Here is a 16,187-nt window from a genome sequence, read left to right as displayed (position 1 = left end):
CAGACGAAACACTGACAAAACACTAGAACAAACTACAAAACAATAAACGAAGGCAACAGACCTGAAACAAACGAACTTACATATAGACGAAGGACGCAAGAACAGGAACAGACTACCTAAAACGAACAAACAAACGAAACAGTCCCATGTGGAATTACACAGACACAGGAACAATCACCCACAAACAAACAGTGAGAACAACCTACCTTAATATGACTCTCAATCAGAGGAAACGCCAAACACCTGCCTCTAATTGAGAGCCATACCAGGCAACCCATTAACCCAACATAGAAAACACATAACATAGACTACCCACCCAAACTCACGCCCTGACCAATTAACCTGTTGGGGATGGGGGCGCTGTTTAGACTATTTATGCTAATTGGGTAATTTTTGAAACGGCTTCCCACAAAATCCTTGATCGTACAATATGCATATTATTATTATTATTGGATAGAAAACAGTCTATAGTTTCTATAGGAGTTGAAATTTTGTCTCTAAGTGGAACAGAGCCCATTCTACAGCAATTTCCCTGACATGGAGTCAGATTTGAGAAATGTTGGCCACTGTTCTGAAGTCAGTTAAAAGGGCACTGTTATTGCTATGACTATACGGACACTTCTTACGTCTTCCCCTGGATGCCTTTACGTGATGACGATTCCAATGGGGTCGATTGCGCGTTCACAGGCACTACAAATGAAAAAACCCTGAGGCTAGTCATTCTTTTGGAGCTGCGTCATGCGCCTAGAGGACACCGGCCCGCACCTGTTCCAAGCGTTAGTTTAGCCTGTTATATTTCTCCGGTCATCTTTTCACTCGTTATAGGAGTTAAAAACATCATAAGGTAGTTAATTTAAAGCGTTTTATAGCAATTTATATCCGTTTAGTGCGATTTTGGGACATTTATTTTTGAAACGATGTGAATAGTTGGGCACGCTTTTCAGTTCATCCCGAACGCAGTTGGCATTTCCACATGGCAAGAGGACAGCTTTCCACCAAAAGACGATTACTCCCAAGAAAGGATCCTTTGCCCAAGATACTGATGGAAGAACAGCTCAAGGTAGGACATTTTTATTATGATAAATCGTGTTTCTGTCGAAACATTTTAGTGGCTTAGGACGCCATGTTTTTTGACGTAGCTTCGCTTGGCGCAAACTGTATTGAAAAGTAAGGATAAATTAAAAAATGTAATTCCGCAATTGTATTAAGAATTAAATTGTCTATCAATCCCTGTCCACCCTATATTTTTTAGTCACGTTTATGAGTATTTATGTATAAGAGTAGATCACTGTCTAAGTGGCGCAAGGACATTTTTCTGACCAGCTTGTCTACATTTCACATTGTCTAACCATGATTTTGGTGGCTAAATATAAACATTTGCGATCAAACTCTATATGGATTGTGTAATATGATGTTACAGGAGTGTCATCGGAAGAATTCTGAGAAGGTTAGTGAAAAAATTAATATCTTTTGGCGATGTTGACTTTTATCGCTCACTTTGGCTAGAATCAATGCTGGGCTGCTATGTGCTATATGCTATGCTAATATAACGATTTATTGTGTTTTCGCTGTAAGACACTTAGAAAATCTGAAATATTGTCTGTATTCACAGGATCTGTGTCTTTCGATTCGTGTATGCTGTGTATTTTTACGAAATGTTTGATGATTAGTAAGTAGGTAAATACGTTGCTCTAAGTAGTTTTTCTATTCCATTTGTGACGGTGGGTGCAATTGTAACCTATGCCATCTACCTGAAATATGCACTTTTTTCTAACAAAACCTATCCCATACCATAAATATGTTATCAGACTGTCATCTGATGAGTTTTTTTGTTGGTTAGGGGCTATAAATATCTTAGTTTAGCCGAATTGGTGATGGCTACTGGTGTTGGTGGACAAATAAAAGATGGTGGATTATGCTAATGTGTTTTTAGGTAATAGATGTACATCTTTACATATTGTGTCTTCCCTGTAAAACATTTTAAAAATCGGACATGTTGACTGGATTCACAAGATCTGTGTCTTTCATTAGCTGTATTGGACTTTAATGTGTGAAAGTTAAATATTTTAAAAAACTATTTTTTTTTAATTTCGCGGCACTGGTTTTTCAGTGGGGGGGGGGGGGGGGGGGGGTCCGCTAGCGCCACGCTGATCCTAGACAGGTTAAACACATACCAAACAACAGAAAACAGGTCAGGAACGTGACACTGTTTTAATAAACCTCCAAACAAGCTTCAAATCCATACAACTCTCTTTCCATGGCCTCCAACTGCTCTTAAACGCTAGTAAAATTAAATGCATGCTTTTCAACCGATCACTGCCCGCACCCGCCCACCCGCCTAGCATCACTACTCTGGATAGTTCTGACTTAGAATATGTGGACAACTATAAATACCAAGGTGTCTGGCTAGACTGTAAACTCTCCTTCCACTCATATTAAGCATCTCCAATCCAAAATTAAATCTAGAATCGGCTTCCTAGTTTGCTAAAAAGCCTCCTTCACTCATGCTGCCAAGCATACCCTCATAAAACTGACTATCCTGCCGATCCTTGACTTCGGCGATGTCATTTACAAATTAGCCTCCAACACTCTACTCAGCAAATTGGATGCAGTCTATCACAGTGCCATACGTTTTGTCACCAAAGCCCCATATACTACCCACCATAGCGACCTGTATGCTCTCATTGGCTGGTCCTCGCTACATATTCTTCGCCAAACCCACTGGCTCCAGGTCATCTAAAAGTCTTTGCTAGGTAAAGCCCCGCCTTATCTCAGCTCACTGGTCACCATAGCAGCACCCACCCGTAGCACGCGCTCCAGCAGGTATATTTCACTGGTCATCCACGAAGCCAAAACCTCCTTTGGCCGCCTTTCCTTCCAGTTCTCTGCTGCCAATGTCTGGAATGAATTGCAAAAATCACTGAAGTTGGAGACTTATATCTCCCTCACTAACTTCAAGCATCAGCTGTCAGAGCAGCTTACCGATCGCTGCAGCTGTTCACAGCCCATCTGTAAATAGCCCATCCAACCAACTACCTACCTCATCCCCATACTTGTTTTTGTTTTTTTTCTGCTCTTTTGCACACCACTATTTCTACTTGCACATCCTCATCTGCACATCTATCACTACAGTGTTAATTGCTAAATTGTATTTTTTTCGCCACTATGGCCTATTTATTGCCTTACCTCCTTACTTCGTTTGCACACACTGTATACAGATTTTCTATTGTGTTATTGACCGTACGTTTGTTTAGCCCATGTGTAACTTTGTGTTGTTGTTTTTGTCTCACTGCTTTGCTTTATCTTGGCCAGGTCGCAGTTGTAAATGAGAACTTGTTCTCAACTGGCCTACCTGGTTAAATAAAGGTGAATTATTATTTTTTTAAAGAGAAGAGAATGAGGAAAAAGAGGTGGATTTTGAAGATTGGTTACAGTTGGTTGAAGAGTGGCTTGAAGAGCATGAGGATTCTGATGAAGAGGATTATTATGGAGATGACTATTATGATGAAGATTATTATTATTCTGAAGTAGATTATGAAGATGAGGAAGTGGATGAGGTAGAGAATAATGAGGAAGAATAGATGGTATTATGAGGAGGGGTCATGGTAACTGGTGGTGTCTTCGAGGCAGAGGGACAGAGGCCTCCTCTGTGCAAAACTCACTACAGCACCCTTACGTGCAATAGACTCACTTTCATCGTTCCTTTTCTGATGTAATATACTGCAGGAACTGCTAGAAGTTACACTTTCAGATGAATGTTGTGTGGCAGACCAGGGGGTTGGGTCAAAACGTTTACACAGATCAGACACGGACAGAGTAGGATTCGCTCAATTTCAAAGGTGTTTATTAACCTGTTTGGGGTGCAAGCCCGAAATCGGACGAAAATGACAACAGCTGCAGAGCGCGAAATTCAAAATCTATTTTTTAAAAATATTTAACTTTTACACATTAACAAGTCCAATACAGCATTTGAAAGATAAACATCTTGTCAATCCAGCCAACATGTCCGATTTTTTTAATGTTTTACAGAGAAAACACCACATATATTTATGTTAGCTCACCACCAAATACAAAAGTGGACAGACACGTATGAATTATTGTCACGACTTCTGCCGAAGTCGTTGCCTCTCCTTGTCCGGGCGGTGTTCGGCGGTCGACTTCACCGGTCTTCTAGTCATCATCGATCCATTTTTCATTTTCCATTGGTTTTGTCTTGTCTTCCCACACACCTGTTGTCAATCCCATTCATTACCTGTTGTGTATTTAACCCTCTGTTTCCCTTCATGTGTTTGTCAGAGATTGTTCGTTGTCATGTGTTGTGTTAATTGTGTATAGGTGTGCGACGGGTCTTCGTACCCAGATTTGTTTTATATTTTTTCCGTGAGTGTTATGGAGCAGATTACTAGGACTTTAATTAAAGTACTCCATTCTACACTCTATTTGACTCTCCTGCGCCTGACTTCCTCTGCCACTTATACACGCCATTGTGACAATTATGATTATGAAGTATGAATTATGATTGAAGTAGCATGCACAAGCCAACCGAAATAAACTAAAACCAACCTAAAGAGCCCAGAAAAAACTACCTCAGATGACAGTCATATAACATGTTACACAATAAATCTATGTTTTGTTCATAAAAAGTGCATATTTTAGCTATAAATCAGTTTTACATTGATGCTACCCAAAAATGCTAATACATAGCTAGAGTCTGAATCCAGCCGGGAGTAGCCAGAGAAAATACATACACCAACGTCGGCTACTAATTACACCTCATAAAACATTTCAGAAAAGCATATGGTGGATAACTAATGAAAGACAGATATCGTGTGAATAAAGCCAACATTTCCGATTTTTGAAGTGTTTTACAGCGAAAACACAATATATCGTTATATTAGCTAACAACATAAGCTAGCATAAGGCAGCATTGATTCTAGTCAAGCGCTAGCCTAGCACAGTTAGCAGAGTTAGCATACAACAGTTCGACATATATATGAAAAAGCATCCCAAATTGGGTCTTATCTTTCTTGATATTCCATCAGAATGTTGTAACGGGGTCCAATGTCCAGTAGAGTCTTTAGTTGGGTTCCAGAACGAATTATTTCCCTCTTTGGTTAGCAGGCACGATAGCATTGCGGCGCTAGAAAGCGTTTCTTCAAAAAATTCTTCCGTCGTTTCACAACTAAAGTCCAGAATAAATTGCAATAATATAATTAAAGTATATTGAAAAAACATACTTTAGGATGATTTTGTGACATGTATCAAATAATGTCGTAGTCAGGCATCATATTCAACGTTATCTACCTTGTTCCAGAAGCCGAGAACAAATTATCCTTCGCGCCCGGAATTTTTTTTTAACTGCGCAGGTCTCACAAGAAGGTGTGTTATTCAGTCCATGGACGAGATATTCGACTCCTTTCAATTCTCACTTCCGCATTACAGTCTGACGAACGCCTGTGACGTGTCCCTATGGTCCTAAGTCAAAGGGCCTTTTATAGAGAAGGTCTTAAAGAGACACATCGCATTTTGGAAAACTCAATTCGGCTGGGAAAATGGCTGTAAAAATATTTCTGTTCGACTTAGAGAAACAATTCAAACCTTTTTAGAAACTACAGACTGTTATCTATCCAACAGTAGTAAATATATGCATATTGGAAAATAAAAAGTTTCTTAGGAGGCCGTTTGAAAATGTGCACACATTTTCCAGTTTTTTCAATATTCAGCTTGCAGCCATAACAGGTTAAAATAATAGTTCAAAAGAAAAGGTCTCCCCCAATGAGACCCTCTCCGGGATACCGTCTTCTGGGCTCCGGGTCTTGCTGTATCCTGTCGGGATCAAAAACTGAACTCCCTCCTGTTACCTCTGGTACCATCCCCAACAATACGGGAGTCCTTTCCTCCCCCAGTCTTTCCCCTATGTGCTACCTTTCTGGCAGCTTTATGGGACTTGTACAGCTGGTGAGCAATCAGCCCTTGATTACTCACCAATCCCCAATCAGCCCCAATTAGTCCTGGCCGGAGAGCCCGTCGAGACCTGGCACGTCCAGCAGATGAAGCCATCGCCTCGTAATGTTTACTCCGTCTGTCACCAGGCCTCAACGAGTCTCCCCCTGGTGGCTGACCTGCTGTACGCCACAGTTGATTAGGGAAAGTAAATCATCACGTTCCCTAGGAAAAATGAATTATGTTTTTCATGTTTGTTTTGTTGTCTTTTATTTATTGGTTTTACTGTGTGCTGCATCTTCATCTCTGTTTATGTGTCTATTTTAAATGTTGATTTTGTAATTGTTGATTTCTCTGTAGATGCTTTTGGCTCCGAGTTGTGGTAAATTAGGGCTATGCCGATATCAGTGACGATACCAGTATCGAAAGATTCTTCTTCTGTCCACTTACATCCCCACTTCCATTTCATTTCAGTACAATGATTCACAGCTTGAGACTGACTTCAGAAGGGTTGGTGACCACCACTCACTGAATTGGTTTTACTCCAAATCTCCAATTCACATTTAAAATCCTTTCAATAAACCTGTTTCATAGAAATCGGATTGTGAACCTCAGTCACAGAAGCAATGAAATAAGAGGTAGAAATCCACTTTCTCCTGACAATCTCATTCACTACCATCTGATGTTGCCAAAGTGAAATCCTCATCAATCGGATTTCTTGGTTTTGTACGAAATCAATCTTATATTTCACTTCTCACATTGTGTGTCAAGATGTAGGCCTATTTTTGTACATGCGACAAACGAACCACATTAATCCATCTGATTATGTTCCCATTATAGCTCATCTCTACACTGCCTTTGACTGAAACAGAATGACAGTATATATTCACAAGACTTGCAAACATTTGAACACTTATCCTGGAAGGAAACGCAATGTCTGTTAAGTAGAAATCCAATCTTAATGCAGTATGTAAATCCAGACTGATTTGTCCACATGACTGTAATGCAGAATCTAATAATTGGGAACACGATGTAAGCTATTGAGATCAAAGGATTCTTTAGATCAGAAACACAAGCAGAACCCAGGGTTTATACACGGTCAGCAGAGAGGTTTCACAAGATTACACACACACACACACACACACACACACACACACACACACACACACACACACACACACACACACACACACACACACACACACATACCAGGGGGAGGGGGAGGTGTGCACACTCATCTATGCTTTAACAGCTCAGATTAAGTGGAGGACTTTACAATCATTTCACTCCTTCTTCCACATCATAGTTTTCCACTCTGTGACCATTCCAGACCACTGGTCTGTATACTGTACAGGAATCCTCATCCAAGCCCAACATGAGCAGGTCAAACTAAATGGCCTGGGCTGAGCACACCACCTCTACAAAAAAAAAAAAATTAAACCTACAACCTATTACAGACCACTTCAAGACAACATCATCATCTGCCCCAAGTCATTAATGTCAGTCAGGGTTGGGGGCAATTTCATTTCAATTCAGTCAATGCACAGTTCAATAATTGAAAAGTGTTATGTGACTGACTGACAATATCTGTACAATAGCTTCAATGTTTTACACAAGTCACTGTACTGTACAGCAGTATCCAGTAAGTGCCTTCACCACATGGTCACAAGATGCATTGTTTCGTAATGTGACTGGCTGCCGGTACCTCACAGCCCAGTGGCTCCAATGGGCCATGCAACTAACTGTACTGCACAGCACTACCCAGTTGATGACTTCATTCCTTCACCACAAGTTACAGTAACAAGCTCTGCGGTCGGGGACTTGTATGTGGTGATAAGCGCTGATTGGGCTGCATGGGAGGAGAGGCCCTGAGATAGTTGGAGAGGTCCTGAGATAGACTTGGAACCACTTCTCCCGATGGATTGCTCATGTGCTTTTTGATGCGGTAGTTAACTGGGACGGCCGAAGGGTCCTCTGTCACGGGGAACCCTCCACCCTGTAACCCATTCAGGAATAATCGCTCACATTTTCAGCTCATCAGAAGAATAGGAGGATGATTGAAGAAAACAGGAGATGGGGTTAGAGTATTATTTTAGGTATGAGTTGAATGATTCACATGTTGTTCTTTTAATGCTGCAGGTTTGTGATATATGTGAGGTAATTTCCCTTCTACTCTACCAAGAGTGTGGACATGAGGAATTCAGATAACCCTGGGCATTGAGAGCAGTAATGTCTATGAAAGCAACAGGATGTGCAAGTCACTCATTGAGGACAATGGAAGTTGAATAGAACATGCTTATTTCTAAAAGCCTTCACCAGGGTGCTTGCGCAATGGTATTTTGTGTATAAGGTGACAGTTGTATCATTACACACACTTATATGGATGGATGCACGCAAGACTATGTCCCCACAGTAGACCACTTAATATCACAGTCTCTCCGGTAGTTACAGATAACCATTCCATCAAATTTTGTCTGTGGGGATATGATATGCCATTCCTTCTTGATTTGTGACAGAAATGTGTATAAAGTGACAGTCACAACATACTTATGGATGCGTACAGTACAACCTTTTTCACCAGAGTACCAATACACCACAAACTCTCTCATAGTCATCATATTCAACCACTCAATCCAACCTTCTTTCTTGTTTGGTTGTGAAAATGGCTCAAGTACAGAAGCTTATCCTACTGTAAGACCTCTAAGAAACAGATCTGAGGGTCTCTGCTGCTGTGCTAACTCAATTTCAGAGGACAATGGGCACTGTCTTGATTTCTAAAACCCAAATTTACATTCAGAGCCGTGGCACCTGTCTGGAGTGTTCATCTTTCCATTGGCGAGGGGCTGCAGGGGGGAGAGGAGAATAGGTCCACATTATGGGAGGCTAAGGCACCGGGATTAGATTGAAAGTGAAACTGTTTGAATTGCATTCAAATGGAAATAGGGAGGGAGCAGCACTTATGGCCTGGGCTTAGAATCCATTGAGACGGATCTCAATTGGATTTGACCAGATTGAGGAGCTGAATAAAGGTGGGGGGACCTGAGAAGGAATCGACCCAGACAATGACGTAGTGGGTGATGGCGGCAGCTCCAGGAACCCCCCTTCACCCAGGACTCCTGTCCTCAGCCCCCAAATCCCCCTCCTCCCACCGTGGTTGTATTATCACCTGCTGGCCTGGCTCTCCTCTCCACAGTCTCCCAATTACAGCGCTGCCTGCCTATGCTGAAGAACAAGCCAAATAACCCCCTGCCGTCCTAACTCCCCCCTCCTCTCCGCAACCCCATAACCTCCACCTCCTCCTCTCTGCCTGCACACAGCGTAGAGAGAGAAATAGTGGGAGAGAGAGAAAGGCAGGTGTCTGGTGCTCCTGTCTGTTACACCATCTGCAAGAGTCAGCGCTAATGAGAATGAATTTGCTATTTGGTGATAATTGCGGCAAATATTATTTGGCGGAGTTAAACTAAGCTGCCCTGTTCAGATGTCTAGACACAGGCAGAGTTAGATTCAGGTGTCTAGACGCAGGCAGAGTTAGATTCAGGTGTCTAGACGCAGGCAGAGTTGGGTTCAGGTGTCTAGACGCAGGCAGAGTTGGGTTCAGGTGTCTAGACGCAGGCAGAGTTGGGTTCAGGTGTCTAGACGCAGGCAGAGTTGGGGTCAGGTGTCTAGACGCAGGCAGAGTTGGGTTCAGGTGTCTAGACGCAGGCAGAGTTCGATTCAGGTGTCTAGACGCAGGCAGAGTTGGGTTCAGGTGTCTAGGCACAGGCAGAGTTGATTTCAGGTGTCTAGAAGCAGGCAGAGTTGGATTCAGGTGTCTAGATGCAGGCAGAGTTAGATTCAGGTGTCTAGAAGCAGGCAGAGTTGGATTCAGATGTCTAGAAGCAGGCAGAGTTGTATTCAGGTGTCTCGACACAGGTAGTGTTGGATTCAGATGTCTAGACACAGGCAGAGTTGTATTCAGGTGTCTAGACACAGGTAGTGTTGGATTCAGATGTCTAGACACAGGAAGAGTTGTATTCAGGTGTCTAGACACAGGTAGTGTTGGATTCAGATGTCTAGACACAGGTAGTGTTGGATTCAGATGTCTAGACACAGGCAGAGTTGGATTCAGGTGTCTAGACACAGGTAGTGTTGGATTCAGATGTCTAGACACAGGCAGAGTTGTATTCAGGTGTCTAGACACAGGTAGTGTTGGATTCAGATGTCTAGACACAGGCAGAGTTGTATTCAGGTGTCTAGACACAGGTAGTGTTGGATTCAGATGTCTAGACACAGGCAGAGGTGTGTTATAATTATTATTGTTTTAAATGTAACCTTTATTTAACAAGACAAGTCAGTTAAGAACAAATTCTTATATACAATGACGGCCTACCAAAAGGCCTCCTTCGGTGGCGGGGGCTGGGATTAAAAATGTAAATAAATTAAATAAAAATATAGGACAAAACACACATCACGACAAGAGAGACAACACAACACTACATAAAGAGAGACGTAAGACAACCACATAGCATGGCAGCAACACCTGATGACACAGCATGGTAGCAACGCAACATGACAACAACATGGTAGCAGCACAAAACATAGTACAAACATTTTTTTAAATATGCAGGCAGAGTTGGGTTCAGGTGTTCACACTACCTGTGTCTAGACACCTGAATACAACTCTGCCTGTGTCTAGACACCTGAATCCAACACTACCTGTGTCTAGACACCTGAATCCAACACTACCTGTGTCTAGACACCTGAATCCAACTCTGCCTACCCCAAGACAAAGCGGATAATAATGTTCATATTTACACATCACCTTTCAATAGCCTTGTGTACTACAGAATATGATGAAATGCTTTTTACCCTGGACTAAAGAATATAAAGTGAATTATACAGATATTGCATAAATAGCCTTTGTAATATCAATGGGTTTATGGTTGTATAACTGAAATTCTGCTCTACAGTCAGTATTTAATCACAATCATACATCTTTCAATTTTAACAAAGATACACAGACTACAATACTAGAGGGATACAGTGTTGCCTTGCATGATAACATAATAACACAGAGTACATAACCTCCATGTATCCATGACTCTACTTCTAGCCCTATTATAGTACACCTTCCCCCTCCTATTTGGGTAGGTTTGCAAAATCTTCCATGCATTTTTCCAATCCTGACCCACGGCATTTCCCCCTGGATTGTACAGATTTGCCCATATAAATCCATAGGTGTTAGAGAATTTCATGCCTCAGGTGTTTATCTTGCACCTAGCTGTGGCTGGTGTGTGTGGGCATGATGACGACTCACCTTCTTTCCAAGCAGGGTTACACTTCTCAAGGACATGTTGATCAAATGCTATCAAGACATCAGGACATCAACGGCGCTGGGAGTTGCATAGAGGAGAGGAGGAGGAGAGAGGAGAAAAGAAGAGAGAAGAGCAAGAAGAAATTAGAGGAGGAGAGGATGTAACTAATACCTGCAGAAGGTATCTGAAGGTCACAGTCAATGAGAGCTATACTGTCTCTAAGGTTCTAATGTCTAATATCTCAGGAAGGGGCTCAACTCCTCCCTCAATTATCAATGTTAGATGCTCTAACTACCCCAACACAGCAAAGAAACAAGCCTAGGGTAGGGTTTTGTTGTCTTACCTTACAAGAGGTCATAGGAACTGAGAGAGGGACTTTGGGTGTCTGGTGGTATCCATGGCTGATTGTATAAAGAAGGTGTACCTGTGAATAAAGAGAGATATAAAGAGATCATAGGGAATAAGGAGAGGATAAACCATGCTACAGAGGTTGTCCCTGTCTGTAATAATAACACAGAGGAAAGGGTTAGTTCTTAGGCACTCTAGAATGACACAGAGGCTATGACAGAGGTCGCTTTTCAATTGACTTCAAAGAACTGATTTCCAATGCTAAAACTTGCAGGAACAAGCAGTGATCATCATGGTAAATTAGGCTTATACCATAATAACTCCTCCGGTTAGTTCCGAATGGATTGATATCGCCAATAGACCCAGGTGCAATTCACCAAGCATGAGTTCAATATTACATCCCATGACCACCTTTATGCCCTAACCATGATGTGCCATGCAGCAGATGTAGGTGTACGAGGTGTATTTCAGCTATATCCCCAAGTGAGAGCTCCTGTAGAGCTCCTGTCATTACGACTGATCCTATTCCTCCCACAGACATCAGCTGAGGCTAAGGCATGTCCTGTGGGCATCCAACCACATTGTGAACAAGTGGGGATTCTAGGTTGCTGGAGCATGAAGTTAGATTAAGATCAGCCATACATTCTGCACATGCATTGCTTTTATTCAGGAATAGCACAAGGAATAAAAGTTACTTTTTCACACAAGATTAACCTTTGTCATACTACAGAGTTTTAAAACATTATATTACTAAGCCGAGGTTTCTTAGGCTTTCCAGTGTAAAGCACAGCTTGGTACAAGGTCAGTGTTCAATATTACCACGTAATACTTATATATTCTAGTGTTTAAGTGAGGGAGGCACTAGGCAGTAACTTGGGATTGACCTTACTGAGTTCATGAATGTGTAAATACAAAACACAAAGAATCTCAGTTCAGTCTCTACTCCTATAATCTATAGCAGGGATCATCAACTAGATTCAGCCGCGGGACTATTTTTTCTTGAGCGGATGAACAGGAGGCCGGAACTGCAAACTGACTGCAAGAAGCCCAAATAGTTATATTTGACAAAAAAATTATAATTTCAAACCTTGCTTGCATTTGTATACGATCACATATATCTCTATATTATGCGTGGGAATACTTTGGAACAGATTTCCAAAATTAAAATCATTTGAAGCTGATTTGCTGGTGTTTATACAGTCTTATGTCCACATTTTTATTTATTTATTATTTTTTTAAAGAAAACTTGGGGGGGCCAAATAAAATCACTGGTGGGTCTGCCAGTTGGGGAACCCTGATTTATTGCATGGTTCTGTAACGGCGTTCCTCTCTCTCTTCATAAGAAGAGGAGGTGTAGTGATCGAGCCAAGGCGCAGCGGGTTGTGAAAACATGATGAGTTTTATTTAATAGACAAAACGAAACAAACTATACTTGGAAAAACTAACAAAATAACAAAACGAAAGTAGACAGACTTAGCACGACGAACTGAACTAACACACGCAGAACGAACGAACAAGTACTTACTACAAACACGCACGAACAAACCGAAACAATCCCGTATGGTGTAACATAGACACAGAAGACAGGAGACAATCACCCACCAACAAACAGTGAGAACACCCTACCTAAATATGACTCTTAATTAGAGGAGAACGCAAAACACCTGCCTCTAATTAAGAGCCATACCAGGCAACCAAAACCAACATAGAAACAGATAACATAGACTGCCCACCCAAAACACATGCCCTGACCTAAACACATACAAAAACAACATAAAACAGGTCAGGACCGTTACAGGTTCAGAGAGAACATGAGGTAACTCAAAATTGCACACTCCACTTGCTCTCCAGCAACCATAATGGACTGAAATTAGCATTTTGCTTTTCACCTTAGGTGAACTGAGGTACAAGCACCACTGTCAATTTCAAAATAATATTTTGTCTGACTCAGTATCATACACTATGAGATATGGATTAATAAGTGTGTACAGCAGCACCACAGTACTCAGTTGTTCAAGGTCCTGTAAACATTAAGAAACATCTCATCCATGAATACACTTCCAGTTTCATGTATCATTCTTGATTTAGCCATGTTTTGGCATTGTACTCTCTTGTATTATAGTCCTAAAAAATCATCTTTGTAAACAACAAAAGGCAATTATGGAACACCAGGAGGTTCTTCTGCTGTCTATCAGTCTTCTTTGTAATTTAGAACAGTTTAGGCATGCATGTCCCCCTTTACCCTTAGCCAATAATGAAAGCCTGCTACTCCTCTGAAAAGCAGGAGTGCACATCCACACAAGGCAGACAACGCATGAAAATCCATTGCTTGAAGTTGTAAGCGAATATATTACAAGTGATTGCGCTTTGTAATGAAGGCAGCAGAGCATATTGTGCAAATGCTTTGCTTCTTAATGGTTTAATTAAGAACCTCACTAAATTGGAGCAGAAAATTCTAGAGTTGAGATGAGCGAGTGGCTCTTCCAGATACAGCAGCACAGACTCCACCACAAGCAGATGTGACGTACATTTTTGCCCATTTTCTGCTTTGTTAAAAAGAGGGGAGCCTCAGAGCACGGCAAATGTTGTCTAAACCAAATTATTTACAAATGCATAACATCGTCGTGTCACTCTCATTTCTTTCCCCGATTCAATAAAGGCCTGCGTCTGGGCCTCTGAGCCCAGACACAGTTTATTTCATTAACTAAAAACTATCACAACTGCCAAACTAAAATAAATACATGAGGGGAGGTGCATTACCTTTTTTTCCCCCACAGTGTTTCCAATCCTCATTAGTCCAGCCTTCACTAATACACCCACTCCCTCATAAGCATTCAGGTCTTCCCTCCTGGCTGACTTTTAACTAGCAGAACTGCAAACAGGGTTAGTTCATTCAACCTGTCAGCTAGTGAGTTCGTTTGTCATTTACCCAGGCGCTGCAGACCTAAATCTGCTTCCTGCTGCCAGGCAGGGTCCTCTGTCCCTCAGCAAGCAACTAGGATTAATGATCCTCCTCATCAGGACAATCTGCACAAGGGCCCACAGCTCATAAACCCTGGCTGGGATAGATCAAACCTCAAACCGCCCTGTAAGGCTTATTTATCTCCCCAGTGACGGGTAAACAGACCCACACTCCTTACTCCTTTCTCTCCCTCTCTATCTACAAGACCATCTCTCTCAACCATTCTCTCTATTCTCTATCTCTCTCAACCTCTCTCTCTATCCCCCAACTACCGTTTGTTTGGTCCAATACACAGGTTGCAAGGAATAGCATTTAATATCATAGATTTAGATCTCTCATTCTCTATCTCGTTCTCACTACCTCTTTCACACAGCCCCAGGACATCTTGGCTTGAGCCAGACTGGCATATTATCAATCACCCAACCCCAATCTGGCCGAATCATAACTCTGGCCACTCGCTGTGTTGTTGAATCACTGTGGTGAGGTACAACTGAAGATGTGAGGATGAAAGTCCTTGCAGTTTTTCTAGTCCAACCCCTACAACCCCATCCCCCATTGATGACAATTGTCATACAGGCTTGACTCCATCAGGTTTTGCAATTCAGACTTATTGATTATCTGCAGAGCGAGGAGCACCATGCCAAAATCTCAGCAGGAGGTTAATCTGGGGTGATAATGAGCTCCTATGAAAACACAACATCCTCTATCACCTCTTCTCCTTCTAGGTGTTATTAACCAAGAGACCTAGACTATGTAAAGGATATAGCAAGCCCTCAAATCTACTTAATTTAGCTTTAAAAGCTACAAAGCTGGCCTCCAAAGGGTGTATTTAATTATTCGAAATGGCTTTAAAGACATCTCCATTGAATAGAACATGTGAAATGTTACCTATATAAACCTTAGGTCTGCCATAGCAGTTTGTCCCATATCTAAACCTTAGGTCTGCCATAGCAGTTTGTCCCACATCTAAAGCTTAGGTCTGCCATAGCAGTTTGTCCCATATCTAAACCTTAGGTCTGCCATAGCAGTTTGTCCCACATCTAAAGCTTTCATAATATGATGGAACTGTGTTAGCTATTAAAATGGATGCTTGAAGATTGCAATTTTGTTGATCAATGCCCCTTGTTTGTGGTTGGTTGCTTCAGCTCCAACCCCCTTTGATCAATTTTAATTTAGATGACCTTTCATCGATTACCTCAATATCTCTTGGCACCAATGTATTGATGAAATGGTCTGAAGAACGCACTATTTTTAAATGCCATTTTAAACCAATTAACCTCTTCAATTACAGATAGCCTATAAACCATGGTCACATAAAATTGGGATTTATATCTGGCTACAGTAGGCCTATATGGACTGCCTACGCACATTGATTCTGAGTTTAAAGCTTGGCCTGAAAGGGAGGAATAGATGCAGGGGCAAACTGAAATACTAGTGTAACAACCTAGGATTTTAAATGTTTTTTTTTGTTGAGCTTTCCTCTAACAAGGAGGATGTCCTTTAGCGCTGACCTCGTCCATCTTCTGCACTGCATGGAAAAGCAAATCCCCACATGAACCTAATCTTTGGCAAAACGGCAAATAATGTCATGAATGGAATAAGAAAAAAGCCAAGGAACACGATTGCCATCTAGTGGAGAA

The sequence above is a fragment of the Salvelinus fontinalis genome, chromosome 12, assembly GCF_029448725.1.
Source record: "Salvelinus fontinalis isolate EN_2023a chromosome 12, ASM2944872v1, whole genome shotgun sequence".
Classification (NCBI taxonomy): Eukaryota; Metazoa; Chordata; class Actinopteri; order Salmoniformes; family Salmonidae; genus Salvelinus; species Salvelinus fontinalis.
This window is presented reverse-complemented; position numbering follows the sequence as displayed.